Source organism: Hemitrygon akajei, chromosome 8 (assembly GCF_048418815.1).
Source record: "Hemitrygon akajei chromosome 8, sHemAka1.3, whole genome shotgun sequence".
In the NCBI taxonomy this organism is placed as follows: domain Eukaryota; kingdom Metazoa; phylum Chordata; class Chondrichthyes; order Myliobatiformes; family Dasyatidae; genus Hemitrygon; species Hemitrygon akajei.
Genome location: NC_133131.1, coordinates 155333532 through 155347336, shown reverse-complemented (window position 1 = coordinate 155347336; position 13805 = coordinate 155333532). Strand labels below are relative to the sequence as shown.

Sequence of the window (13805 nt, the reverse complement as noted above, 5' to 3'; positions counted from 1 at the left end):
ACTCAGTAATAATATGATATGCATCTAAATCACTAACTCAAAAAGCATTAATAATAGCTTTAAAAAAAGTTCTTAAGTCCTGGCAGTTGAATTGTAAAGCCTAATGGCATTGGGGAGTATTGACCTCTTCATCCTGTCTGAGGAGCATTGCATCGACAGTAACCTGTCGCTGAAACTGCTTCTCTGTCTCTGGATGGTGCTATGTAGAGGATGTTCAGGGTTTTCCATAATTGACCGTAGCCTACTCAGCGCCCTTCGCTCAGCTACCGATGTTAAACTCTCCAGTACTTTGCCCACGACAGAGCCCGCCTTCCTTATTTATACGCCTCACGTCTTAATAAGCTGATAAGGAAGGCGGGCTCTGTCGTGGGCAAAGTACTGGAGAGTTTAACATCGGTAGCTGAGCGAAGGGCGCTGAGTAGGCTACGGTCAATTATGGAAAACCCTGAACATCCTCTACATAGCACCATCCAGAGACAGAGAAGCAGTTTCAGCGACAGGTTACTGTCGATGCAATGCTCCTCAGACAGGATGAAGAGGTCAATACTCCCCAATGCCATTAGGCTTTACAATTCAACTGCCAGGACTTAAGAACTTTTTTTTTAAAGCTATTATTAATGCTTTTTGAGTTAGTGATTTAGATGCATATCATATTATTACTGAGTTAAGTATTGTATGTAATGAGTTTTTGCTACAACAAGTGTATGGGACATTGGAAAAAATGTTGAATTTCCCCATGGGGATGAATAAAGTATCTATCTATCTATCTATCTATCTTATCAGCTTATTAAGACGTGAGGCGTCCTTCTTCTTAATGCTTCCTCCCCAACACGCCACCACAAAGAAGAGGGCGCTCTCCACAACTGACCTATAGAACATCTTCAGCATCTCACTGCAGACATTGAATGACGCCAACCTTCTAAGGAAGTACAGTCGACTCTGTGCCTTCCTGCACAAGGCATCTGTGTTGGCAGTCCAGTCTAGCTTCTCGTCCAACTGTACTCCCAGATACTTGTAGGTCTTAACCTTCTTAACCAACTGCTTATACAAACATCCCCGACGCATACCGGGCAGAGCTCTGCTCCCACCTCGGTTACTCAGACCACATCTCTGTTACGCTAATCCCAGCATACAGACCACTCCTCAGGCGCTCCAGGCCAGTTCAGAAGCAGGTGAAAACCTGGCCAGCAGGAGCCACCTCTGCTCTTCAAGACTGCTTTGAGCACACTGACTGGCACATGTTCAGGGAGGCTGCAACCGATGGCAACTCTACCAGTTTAGAGGAGTACACAGCATCAGTGACCAGCTACATCAGCAAGTGCATTGATGATGTTACTCTGTCCAAGACCGTCACTACGTGCGCTAACCAGAAGCCATGGATGACCGCGGAGGTGCGTGCACTGCTGAGGACCCGCGATTCCGCTTTCAGAGCAGGTGACAAGGCAGCCCTAACAACAGCGAGGGCCAAACTGTCCCAAGCCATCAGAGGGGCAAAGCATGCATGCACCCAGCGAACCCACAGCCACTCCCAGGACAGCGGCGACACTCAGCGCATGTGGAAGGGCATCCAGGACATCACAAATTACAGGACAACATCACCTGACTGTGCAGGTGATGCCTCCCTCCCAGATGCGCTGAATAACTTCTACGCCAGTTTTGAGGCGGAAAATGACGTGGCGGCGAGGAAGTCCACCCCTCCTACAAATGACCAGGTGCTGTGTCTCACTGTGGCCGATGTGAGAAGAACCCTGTGCAGGGTCAACCCACAGAAGGCTGCTGGACCAGACAACATTCCTGGTAGAGTGCTCGAAGGATGTGCAGACCAGCTAGCAGATGTTCTCACTGACATCTTCAGCATCTCCCTGAGCAGCGCCACTGTTCCAACGTGCTTCAAGGCCACCACCATCGCCCCCGTGCCGAAGTCTTCAGTGTCCTGCCTAAATTACTACTGTCTCGTTGCACTCACATCCATCGTCATGAAGTGTTTCGAGAGGCTTGTCATGAGGCATATCAAGACCCTGCTGCCCCCTCACTGGACCTCCTGCAGTTTGCATACCGTCCCAACCGCTCAACAGATGACGCCATTGCCACCACCCTCCACTTGGCCCTAACCCACCTGGACAAAAAAAAAAGACACATACGTTCGGATGCTGTTCATAGACTTCAGTTCAGCATTCAACACAATCATCCCTCAGAAACTGATTGCAAAGCTGAGCCTACTGGGCCTGAACACCTCCCTCTGCAACTGGATCCTAGACTTCCTGACAGGGAGATCTCCGTCAGTCCGGATCGGGAGCAGCATCTCCAACACCATCACACTGAGCACGGGCCCCCCCCCCCCCCAGGGCTGTGTGCTCAGTCCACTGCTGTTCACTCTGCTGACCTACGACTGTGTTGCAACACACAGCTCAAACCACATCATCAAGTTCGCCGATGACACAACCGTGGTGAGTCTCATCAGCAAGAACGACGAGTCAACTTACAGAGAGGAGGTGCAGCAGCTAACGGACTGGTACAGAGCCAATAACCTGTCTCTGAATGTGAACAAAACAAGAGATGGTTGTTGACTTCAGGAGGGCATGGAGCGACCACTCCCCGCTGAACATTGATGGCTCCTCGGTAGAGATCGTTAAGAGCACCAAATCTCTTGGTGTTCACCTAGCGGAGAATCTCACCTGGTCCCTCAACACCAGCTCCATAGCAAAGAAAGCCCAGCAGCGTCTCTCTGCAACGGCTGAGGAAATTCCATCTCCCACTCCCCATCTTCATCACATTCTACAGGGGTTGTATTGAGAGCATCCTGAGCAGCTGCATCACTGCCTGGTTCGGAAATTGCACCATCTCGGATTGCAAGACCCTGCAGCAGATAGTGAAGTCAGCTGAGAAGATCATCGGGGGTTTACATTTACACTACACGCTGCATCCGCAAAGCAAACAGCATTATGAAGGACCCCATGCACCCCTCATACAATCTCCCTCCTGCTGTCTGGGAAAAGGCACTGAAGTATTCGGTCTCTCACAACCAGACTACGTAACAGTTTCTTCCCCAAGCTATCAGACTCCTTAATACCCAGAGCCTGGACTGACACCTTGCCCTATTGTCCTGTTTATTATTTATTGTAATGCCTACACTGTTTGTGCACTTTATGCAGTCCTGGATAGGTCTGTAGTCTAGTGTAGTTGTTGTGTGTTTTTTTTCTCTCTTTTACGTAGTTCAGTCTAGTTTTTGTACTGTGTCATGTAACACCATGATCCTGAAAAAAGTTGTCTCATTTTTACTGTGTACTGTACCAGTAGTTATGGTCGAAATGACAATAAAAGTGACTTGACTTGATCCTAGTCTGAGAAATATCCTTTGACAATCACGACACACAAATTGTTGGAGGAACTCAGTGGATCAGGCAGCATCTATGGAGAAAAATGAACAGTTAACATTTCAGGCTGAGACTCGTCATCAGAATGGAATAACAAGTCTGACATAGTGTTCCTCCAGCAGTTTGTATGGGTGCTGATCCAGATTTTCAGTATCCGCAGTCTTTTGTGTCTTCCACCATCATCCTTCCATCCAGCTAATTTTTAATCCAGTTTGCTAGCTCTCCTTGGATGCCATGCGATCCAACCTTCTAGAGCCATCTGCCACGTGGAACCTTACCAAAGGCCTTACTGAAATCACACCTTCTGTTATCCCCTCGTCAGTCTTCCTTTATCACTTCATCAAAAAGTTTAATCAAATACATTAGACAACGCTACCCTTAATCAAAAAAAAAAGAGTGCCTGGTGTGGGTGGGCTCTGTCATCATGTTGGCTGATTTACCAATCAGTGAGAAGTGCAGATAGAGTAGACTGGTTTCTGTCTGTACTGAGTAGTGTCCACAACTTACTGCAGTTTCTTATGGTCTCTGCCAGGGCAGTTACCATAGATAGTGTGCTTTCTGTAGTGTATTTTTTTTAATATATTTCTTCACCCTCCTGAGGAACCAGCAGTGCCAATGCAATTTCTTGATTGTGCTATCTAGGTACTCAGACCAGGATAAGACTGTTGGTGATGTTCTCATGTAATATTAAGAAGTTAGCATCTCGTAGGCCACTTGTGACCCTGGCTATTTTTTTGTAAGGGTCATAGCAGCTATGAGCTTGAGAAAAAGAGTATAAACGCACAAATGCTTTCTCATAAGATAAGCTGAGCGGGTGACATCATCTTTGGTATGCGATCTGCACTTAACTTCGGTTTTGCTTAGAGTGACTTGTATCATTGCCTGATTAATTGCTGTGAGAAACCTGTTGTGCCTTGTATTCCTTATGGCACCTGCAAGATAAGCATAAAAAGAGTGGCTATTTCCAAGGGCAACAGGCTTTGGATGGTAAGCCTGTGCCTGTCTGCATCCAGATATAGTAGCAATTAAAACTGTTATACTAACAATTTATGACTGGTTAAGTTAACAATACTCATTTTTAGAGAAACTAAGGGGGGGTGGTGAACCTACATGTATCTGTGTACGTGACTGCATGATATAAAAAGAACTGTATTTGCTTCAGGAGAGAGAGACCCTGGGATCAGCCTCCGAGAGAGAGAGGAGGGTTCTCTCGAGTAACTTGCTAATAAAGAGTTAAAGTTACTTTCACCATAGTACGTGGTGTCTTTGCATCGGGTAGATTGAAAGAAGTTTACAACAATTTATATGTACACAACGCTGGAAGAACTCAGCAGGTCAGGCAGCATCCGTGAGAAAAGAGTAGCCAACGTTTCGGGCCAAGACCCTTCATCAGGAATGGGGGGAAGAGAGGGCCAAAGCCCAGTAATAGAGATAGGGGAGGGCGTAGGGCCTAGAGGCACCAGGTGGAAAACAAATCAGGAAAGATAAAGGGGGAAGGAGGAGGGGATAAGCATGAAAGAACTGTAGAGATAAAGGAGCAGAAAGTTGAAAGGGGAGAGAGGCAGAGAGGGACCTGGGATGGGGGAGGTGGAGGGAATTACCGGAAATTAGAGAATTCAATGTTCATCCCACCAGGCTGGAGGCTACCCAGACGGTAGATGAGGTGTTGCTCCTCCAACCTGAGTTTGGCCTCATCATGGCAGTAGAGGAGGCCATGTATGGACATATCTAGATGGGAGTGAGAGGCAGAGTTGAAGTGGGTGGCAACCGGGAGGTCCTGTCTATTGTGACGGATGGAGCGGAGGTGCTCGACGAAGTGGTCCCCCAATCTGCGTTGGGTCTCGCCGATGTAGAGGAGGCTGCTCCGGATGCAATAGACGACTCCAGCAGACTCGCAGGTGAAGTGTTGCCTCACCTGGAAGGACTGTCTGGGGCCCAGAATGGTGGTAAGGGCGGAGGTGTGGGGACAGGTGTAGCATTTGCGCTTACAGGGATAAGTGCCAGGTAGGAGTTCTGTGGGGAGGGACGTGTGGACCAGGTAGTTGCGGAGGGAACTATCCCTGCGAAAAGCTGAAAGGGGTAGGGAGGGAAAGATGTGCTGGGTGGTGGGGTCCTGTTGAAGGTGGCGGAAGTTGCGGAGGATAATGTGTTGGATCCGGAGGCTGGTGGGGTGGTAGGTGAGGACAAGGGGAATCCTGTCCCTGTTGTGGTGACGGGAGGATGGGTTGAGGGCTGAAGTGGAGGAGATGTGGGTGAGGGCATCTTTGATGATGCCAGAAGGGAAACCACAATCCTGATAGAAAGAGGACATTTGAGAAGTCCTGGAACAGAAAGCCTCATCCTGGGAGCAGATGCGGCGGAGACGGAGGAACTGGGAATAGGGAATGGCATTTTTGCATTGGGCAGGGTGGGAAGAGGTATAGTCAAGATAGTTATGGGAGTCATTGGGTTTGTAGAAGATGTCAGTGGATAGTCTGTCTCTGGAGATGGAGATCAAGAGATAAAGAAAGGGGAGAGAAGTGTCTGAGATGGACCAAGTGAATTTAAGGGCTGGGTGAAAGTTAGAAGCAAAGTTGATGAAATTGACGAGCTCAGCGTGGGTGCAGGAAGCAGCACCAATGTAGCGGAGGAAAAGTTGGGGAGTGGTGCCAGTATAGATTTGGAGCATAGACTGTTCCACATGACCCACAAAGAGGCAGGCATAGCTGGGGCCCATGCAAGTGCCCATGGCTACACCCTTGCGTTTACATTACTTATTCCTATCTCTATTACTGGGCTTCGGCCTTCTCTTTCCCCCCATTCCTGATGAAGGGTCTCAGCCCGAAACGTTGGCTATTCTTTTATCACGGATGCTGCCTGACCTGCTGAGTTCTTCCAGCATTGTGTACGTATCCTTTGATCCACAGCATCTGCAGTTGTATTTTTGTGTTACAACAATTTGGCGAGCCCAGCCAGGAGCTCAAGACAAGGTACATCCGTAAAGACAGTGTCAGTGGTCGACTCTGTGGCAACGACCTGAGGTGGATGGGCCCACGAGGTAAGAATTACCTCGATCCCTCTCATTAGTTGACCACTTTGGTGACCCTTTCGTCTGATGGGTGACCCTTTGACGAGCTCCTGAAGAACCACAATTAAACTACCCGAGTACTACGGTAACTAAGAGGGTGAGGTTTGAGTCCTCAAGATCAAGGTATAAGGTGAGGTTCAAGTCTTCAAACTTAAGGTAGCCCTAAAAACTTTGAAGTATACTGGATAATATTGTTTGAAAGTGTCTGTCTCGGATACCCTGCCTTAGACCGGTTGTTAAGAGGGGAAATCCCCCACACGAAGGTCAGGACCCTGAAGTGGGTGCAGAGAGACACAGCACTAGGTTACAAAAGGGTGAATAATTTGAATTCTGAAATGGGTCAGACCCTTGATAAATTGGGACCTAATACACCTTTATTTAAACTTTGTAAAGGCAACCCGGGGGATGAAAATGATTTTTGCAGACTGTCAGCATCATTAAATAAAAAACTAAGGAATGAGATATAGCCACTAGATGTCAGCTGGGATTTGGATAAATGTATCAAAGCAGAGGAAGCGCTGTAGAAACTGGGGGTCTGCAGAAAGGTGGAAAATATTAATGTCGACAGGGAGAAAGACATGAAAGGAAAGAGAAGTGGGGAAATAAAAATGGTGATCACAGAGGTAAAGTGGAGGTACCTCCCGACATGTCTGGTTTGCCCCTGTTGTTTCATAATGATGAAACTGAGGAGGATTGGCTGATCCGCCCCACTGCGCCTGTATACCCCCCGATCCCGCGTACCTCTCAAAAGGATGCAACAACCCCACCCCAGGTACAGTACTGCGACCCTGTTGCAACATGGACCAGGAGTCAATCGAAACAGAAAAAGCCCCCCCTCCCCCAGTAAATATACTACCAAGAGTTCGAGCAAGCGACAGAACTTTTTTGGTGGGCGACGAACCCTTGGTTGACCCCAATATGGACACTGAGTATGACCCCGACACATGATGATGACCCTTACAAAAAAAAAAGTCAATCAAAATCCAGAGGTGGGTATCTTACACATCCCAGAGCCCCAACACATGGATCCCTGTATGCACCACCACCAAATTTCTGCGGCCGACTTATGCCTAAGGGAAACCTGAACTATGGACTTCCACCGTCCGGGCCCCAGCAACCACCCTTAGCAAGCGTTAGGGTTACAGGATGCTACCTCTATGGCGCCTCAAAGGGAATGTCCCAATCGCCAACAACAGTCCATGCCCCAGGTCGGCGGCAACCATTCACTGCCCGTAAGCCGTTTTCTGCCTGACTAGTTGATCAGCAGGATACTGGCTTGATGTTCCCTGTCCTCACTGATAACCCTGAAGAGGAGCCCATATTTAACCTACTAGTGGAAGGCAACAGTGTCCCCTTTATGCTCGATACTGGAGCAACTACGTCAACACTTGAATCTTCCTGCATCAATCAACATGGTTTCAGGATGTCAGACACCTCAGTGATTCTGAGTGGTTTAATTGGACAAGAAAAATCCTACCCACTGACAAAACCCCTACGAGTACAATTTGGGGACCAACAGAGTACAATTCAGTTTGCCCAAACCCCGTACCTCAGAGTTAACCTAGCAGGGAAAGACCTGCTGTGCTCCCTCCGACTTAAAATAAAATGTCTTGATGTTGGAATTACTATTAGTGGTCCCGACTCCAGAAGGACCTTTTGGGTCTACCATCCTCCTCATTGTTGGGCTGTAGACCTTCAGCTCGAAGATTTTGACCCACCCCTGCAGGTTCCCGATGCACATGTAACATTGGTGTATGATCCCTCAGGGGTCTCACAGGAATTAGAAACCCAGTATGCCCTCTTTGTGGGCAACATGGTCAGCATTACTGTTCTGGGAGACAAAGGGTAAGGAGAGAGCAGCATTATTAGTTCATGCCTACTGAGATGTGGGGCCAGTTGGGTCTTGTGTCCCCCCACATCACCTTGTCAGTGACTGCGGGATACAAACCAAAGGAGTTAGGGTTACTAGCCTGCCAACTGTGGGAACAGGCAGACCTGAGCCTCCTCGGAACTCACCAGATGTTACCGGAAGGAATTTTGACTTATTACCTTACCCCTTTTTCGGTAACAGGCTGTTACCATCGTCACCAGCCTCACCACCTCACCTCGGATGAGCCAGCCCCTGACTTATGGGCCGCATCAAAGGTTGAGGTAGGACTAACCTCTGTGACCCCAGTGCAAATTCGGGTTAAACGGAGTGTAGCTGCCCTCCATTCCACAGTACCTCCTTCGGAAGGACAGTGTCACTTCTTTGGTGGACTGCTTTTGCAAACAGGGTATCTTGGTCCCTTACCAATCACCTTGTAACACCCCTATTCTACCTGTCCCCAAACCTGGACAGACGGAGTGGCACCTGGTACAAGATTTACGGAAGATAAATGAAATAGTTGAACCTTTACATCCTGTCGTTCCCAACCCCGCCACCATCCTTGTCCTTGCGGACTCTTGTATTTTCACTATCGTTGACCTGCAGCATGCGCCTTTTGCAATTCCCCATCCCCCGAATCCCAGTATTTGTCCATTCCCCGACCATTTTCTCTCAAATCGTACATAACCAACTTAAGGACTTGCAGCTGCCAGGGAGGTCATCCATTATCCAATACATAGATGACCTGTTGCTCGCCAGCCCTTCTGAACCCGCCAATGAACAAGACACTAACAGGCTCCTTAATGCCCTCCACTCCTGGAGATATGTAATACCCCCTTATAAGGTGAAACGTGCTCAACGTCAGGGGAAATTCCTGGGCACCCTATTGAGTGCATATGAGAGAAAGCTCACCCCTGAATGAGCAACACCCATCATTGCTACCCCACCAAAGAGTATGAGGGCCTTTTTGGGTCTAGTGAATTTTTGCAGACAGTGGTTACCCAATGTTGCCCTCCTAACTAAGCACCTCTCACCCCTGGCATCCAGCCAGATGGCAGGACCTTTCGAACTCACACAAGAACAAAGGGATGCTTTTGGCCAACTCAAACAGGCGCTGGCCAGTGCTCCGGCCCTGGGACGTCCCCTCTATGACTGCCCCTTCCAGTTATTTGTTAATGTCCTGGAAGACTGCGCTACAGCAGTCCTTACTCAGACCCGTGGAGCTAGGAAAAGACCGGTGGTATATTTCTCCACCCGCTTAGACCCAGTGGCAAGGGGTCTCCCACCATGTTCACAGATGCTCCCAGCCATTTACTCTCTCGTAACAGCAGCCTCCAACATAACTCTGCAGCAGACTGTAGTTGTTCATTCCTCACACACTGTAACTGCACTTTTGACCTCCCATCACACCCAGCACCTCACCAAGACTAGATTGAACAGATATGAGGTAGCACTCCTTAATAACCCACTTAACACCTTTGCCTACTGTACTATCATCAACCCCGCTACCTTTTTAGAAAGCCCACCTGAGGACCTCAGGGAGCCACCCCATGACTGTTTAATGAGGAACCACTTTCTGACTGCCCTCAGCCTGGATAGCTCAGATAAAGCTTTCCCGTCTGCAGATTTAATCCTTTACGTTGATGGTAGTTCTTCTGTCTCTGAGCAGGGCAGCCGCCTCAGCACTATGCAGTTGTAAACGACTCAGCTGTGCTTGAGTCCGCATCCTTGCAGCCCTCTGTATCAGCCCAAAAAGCAGAACTTTTTGCCCTAACCAGAGCTTGTATTTTGGCTAAAGATAAAGTGGCCAACATTTTTACTGACATTTGGTGTCGCCCATGACTTCAGCCAACTTTGGGCACACCGGGGATTTCTCACTTCCACAGGAACCCCTATTCAGAATGCTTTGTATGTACAGAACCTCCTCAGGGCCATCCTCCTCCCAAAACAAGTGGCTATTATTCAGTGCTCAGCACACCTCTCCGATTCCTCCGCAGTCACCCAAGGCAACAACCGGGCGGACGGGGAAGCTAGATTAGCGGCACAAACAGCCATTCACATTGTCTTCACGGCAGAGAAATTGGCCTTGGCCTGCAAGCTGAACACAACGACGAAGGGCATCCCAGACCTGAGGGCTGTGCATCGACTCCAGGGGGGCGCCCCTGAATCAGAAAAACAATTATGGAAGGCATGGGTGCTTGCACTCTGCGTCAGCAGGCCTCTGGCTTATGCCAGTCGGCCAAGTGTGTATACCTGATACTTTATTACCAATGCTCATTGACTGCTTACATACTGATACGCACCTTGGCAGGGAGGGAATGAGTAACATTTTGCTACGCACCTGGTGGCACCCTAGGTTGAATGAGGCGACACACAAAAAAATACGGTTGTGTTTAATATGTCAAAAAAATGAATGCGGGAAAAGGGTTAAAGTGCTCCTCAGGAAAAACCCCCTTGCCAGGTGGTCTATTTGAATGCATCCAGCTTGATTTTATTGAATTGCCATGTGTACAGTGTTATACGTACAGGTAGTCCCCGAGTTACGAACGTCCTGACTTACAGACAACTCGTACTTACGAACCAAGGAAGGAGAATGTCGTCCACCATTTTTAAGTTGGATTGTGACACCGTCCACTATTTTAAGTCGTTGCCATTGACACTGTGTTGAGTGTTTAACTTTGTATTTGGCTTAAATTTTTCTTAGTAAGATGCACCCTGACCCCTGCCCCCCCCCCCCCCCAACCGTTCCGGTCAGCTGGTGGCGCAGTGAGATCAGTGAGTTCGATCCAGTGACAGACTGGATTGATGTTGAGCTCGCAATTTGACCTCATATTAAAAAAAACACTGCCACCTCCAGTTTAAATTCCCACACGGAATATTGTGGAGAATCAAATACCCAAACCCCGCACAGCCCCCACTTGTCCCATTTAGTCTGTCTCAGTGTGGTGGTCCTTAGGACCCAGCGGACCACGGGAGCCGGCAGAGGTCGGGACCCGCTGCTGGCGGTGTTTCTGTTTCATTGACGGGAAATGATCGTGATTGAAAATAAAGTGGAAATAATAAAGCGGTTGGAAAGAGGTGAAATGCCATCGGTCATTGGAAAAGCATTAGGCTACAGTCGGTCAACGATCGGAACAATTTTAAAGGATAACGGATGAAGTGAGAATAATGGAGTATGTGAAACACCCTGCCCCGATGAAAGCTACAATTATTACTAAGCAATGCAGCGGTTTAATTATTGGAAGACATACATTTTTTAAGTGTTTTATATGCATAGAAAGGTAAAATATATATACTAAGACAAATGTTTGACGAACTGACGCTAAATAATACCAGATGTACTTGTTCCAACTTGCATACAAATCCGACTTAAAGATGGACTCAGGAATGGAACTCGTACGTAACCCGGGGACTGCCTGTATTGTTTAATAGTTGTAGATGTGTTCAGTAGATGGATTGAAGCCTATCCAACCACCAACAACAAAGCCTCAACGGTAGTGAGACTGTTACTCACAGAGATTATACCAAGATCTGGGGTACCCTGACAGATAAGCTCAGATAATGGTACTCACTTTATAGGAAGGATAAATAAGGAGTTATGTGAGGTACTGCATATCAAGCAACAGTTCCACTGTACTTACCACCCTAGGGCGGCAGGCATAGTGGAAAGAGCTAATGACACCTTGAAAAACAAATTGGCCAAACTGATGTCTGAAACTGGCCTAAATTGTCTGAAGGTTCTCCCATTGACACTGTACCACATGAGGATCACTCCCCATTCGACTACTGGGGTGTCGGCTGCCGAGGTCGTTTATGGGCACCAGGGAAGAACCCCATGGGATGCCAATACCCAACCCCCTACCCAAGTTGATCTCAACATCATGGGGGACGAGTTACAAAGGTATTTCAGGCAATTAACATCCTCAAGTTTCTTCATTCACAGGTACAGGAGGCGTTCATGCCACAAAGAGGCTGAAAAGCAGAGTGGCCTGACTTAAAGGTTGGAGACGCGGTATTGATAAGGGACCGGGAGCGCCCCGAGCTTGGACCTCAGTGGAAGGGACCCCTCCAGATACTTCTCCAGACACCCACAGCGGTAAAGGTACAAGGTCACAACCGTTGGGTTCACCTGAATGATTGCAAGCGATGGCCGCCAGAAGAGAAGTGATTATTGTTGGACTTGGACTCTTTATCGTTGCCGTCACCTTTATGGTGGCCGTTCTAGAGGAAAATCTGTTCTATAAAACCCATATGCAGCTGCATGGTAATTGTACTATATGTTATCCACTTGCCAAATCAGTAGAAGCCCTGTTTGTAGCCACCCCGGGATGGAACCCTAAGACTCTGTACACCATTGATACCTCGGACACCCCCTGCATAGGAAGGGCAGGCAGGTTCTGGCAGGGGACAATAGGGCAATGTGTAGAACTTGTATATAATGATAGGAAATCCCGAAGATCCAACTGCGTTGGGTCTCATCCCGTTAAAGGAACAAAGGCTAACTGTTCTGACCCACAGAGTTACGTATACTGTTTTGGAGGGGAAGGCTGGGGCTGTGTAATAGGTCTAGTTCCTAACAATGTCTCTTGCGCAATCACTCATTGCTTACGCCGAAGATGCAGAATACAAGGAGGATGGCTTAGTTGCACATGTACAGAACAACAGTGTGTTAATGTGACCATGGGACCACAGAGGGTCTGTGGGAAGTGTAACGGAACACACGTTACTGCAGGTTCCCTGATATGCCCATATAACACTTCAGATTTTAATCCATATGCAGGAATCAGTAACTGGCACAAAAAACAGATGGCGGGAGCCAGGAAGTCTACCATAAAATGCTACAGGGCTAAGGAGGGGTTCGTTTTCCTTCTTTAATGGGACTTTAACCACCGCCACATCCAGTCTGACAGCCTTGTTTGCGGTAGGAACGATTGGGCGGATCACGGTTCCTTGCCCCCAGAAGGCTCATGTCTGATGAAGACTCGTTGCCCGGTCAGTAAGTAGGGAGTTCTGTGCGGACTGGAAGGATCTGGTCACGCTGGGCTCCTCTCTAGGCTATGGGTTTCTGAGTACTCTCTAGGGGGTTCGGCAGGGACCATAGCCGCAAAAAATCGGAACTACCTAGAATACATACACAATGCTGGAAGAACTCAGCAGGTCAGGCAGCATCCGTGGGAAAAGAATAGCCAACGTTTCGGGCCAAAACCCTTCATCAGGAACTACTTTATTTGTGGGCTGACTATTTGCTACATGGGCTTATTCCAGTCATGATCGCTCTTATTGCTATGTGTGTGTTATTAATTTGTATTAATACGTGTTGCAAGTTGTGTCTGCATGAACTAAGAAATTCATTCTCGGCCCCAATCTGAATGTATTATCATGGAATTATAAAAGGAGGGAATGTAATATTAAGAAGTTAGCATCTCGTAGGCCGCTTGTGACCCTGGCTATTTTTTTGTAAGGGTCATAGCAGCTATGAGCTTGAGAAAAAGAGTAT

At 48.0% G+C, this 13805-nt stretch overlaps 1 protein-coding gene across 1 annotated transcript in view; it reads left to right on the top strand.

Moving 5' to 3' along the window:
* Positions 1 to 13805, top strand: part of nom1 (nucleolar protein with MIF4G domain 1) — a 74174-nt gene that overhangs the window by 1534 nt on the left and 58835 nt on the right. The gene's annotated exons all lie outside the window — the stretch shown is intronic.